Below are 1,730 nucleotides of genomic sequence, written 5' to 3' on the forward strand. Positions count from 1 at the left end.
TTTTCAAATTCACATCATTTGATCGTCCAAAACAAGATATTGCTAATTCACTCTTTCACACTTTCTTTGTATTAACCTCATTTTAACGTGCATATCACAATTCATTTTCACCACATTTCATACAACACAAGTATAGGTCCATGATTACAATGTCACCATAAAACCATCCCGTTGAACAATTCGGATCAATCCTCGATACTTGATGGTTTCAGCACACATCTCTACCATCATATTTCATATGATTCGGCTCTCTTGTACACATGGTGAACACTTAGTACCACCCATGTGACCTAGCCAATTTATCTCGTAGCTCTCTTGTCTACATGGTATCCTTCACTTGGAATCACACATGCGACCTAGCTAGATTTATCCTCTCCCGTAGCTCTCTTGTCTACATGGGATACATCCCGTATCACACATGCGTCCTAGCTACTACATAGTATCTCGTAGCCCTTTTGTACACATGATGTGCACTCAGCACCATACATGTGACCTAGCTACATTTCATCTATATTATTCAATCTTTTCGAAAGTTCAACCGGGATTTCTCTCGCTATTACTTATTTCCATTCTTTCAATAGTGGATTTATGATTCAAAATCAACTAAAATATATAAAATAGGCTGAAATATAAAAATGTAAATGAAGTTAATGTATTATTTACATACAAACTTTCCTCGGTGAAAAATATGAAAATTTTTCAATTTAGTCCAAAACCTTTTCCTTCCCCCGTTCGGATCTCAATTTCTGTTGGAGAAATCACATGTGAAGGATTAGAACGATAACGTAGAAACATTGATACATGAAACACGTTATGAATTCTTTCTAATTCTGCCGGTAATGTCAACCGATATGCCACTGGTCCAATCCTCTTAATAATCTTATACGACCCAATAAAATGCAGACTCAACTTGCCTTTTCGGCTAAATCTCAGAATCTTCTTCCATGGTGACACCTTCAAGAACACTTTATCACCCACCTAAAATTCAATCTCTTTTCTTTTTAAATCTGCATATGACTTTTGTCGATATGAAGCAGCTTTAAAGTAATCACAAATTACTTTTAATTTCTCTTCAGTTTCGTTAACTAGATCAACTCTGTGAATCTGTTTCTCACTAAGTTCGGTCCAATATAAAGGAGTCCGACACTTGCGACCATACAAGGCTTCGTACGGTGCCATCTGTATACTTGACTGAAAACTGTTATTGTAGGCAAATTCAACCAAAGGTAGATATTTCTCCCAACTGCCTTCAAATTCTAAAACACAGCATCTAAGCATATCTTTGAGTACTTGGATTACTCTTTCCGACTAACCATCTGTTTGTGGATGAAACGCGGTACTAAAGTTCAATTTTGTGCCCAAAGCTTCTTGTAACTTTTTCCAGAATCTCGAGGTAAACCTCGGATCTCTATCTTATATTATAGACATAGGTACCCCGTGCAACCTCACAATTTCAAAGAATATATAATTCACTAATTTATGAAGTGAGTAATCAGTGACGCATTCAGTATAAAGTGAGCCCACTTTGTTAACCTATCAACCACTACCCAGATAGCATCCTTCTTTTTAGGAGTCAAAGGCAAACCGATTACAAAATCCATGGTAATCCTATCCCATTTCCACTCGTGCACCATTACCGGTTGGAGTAATCTCAAGGCACTTGATGCTCACTTTTACTTGTTGATGATCAAACACTTGGTTACAAATTCGAAATGTCCTTTTCATGCCCG

This window comes from Gossypium arboreum, chromosome 5, assembly GCF_025698485.1.
Source record: "Gossypium arboreum isolate Shixiya-1 chromosome 5, ASM2569848v2, whole genome shotgun sequence".
Lineage (NCBI taxonomy): Eukaryota > Viridiplantae > Streptophyta > Magnoliopsida > Malvales > Malvaceae > Gossypium > Gossypium arboreum.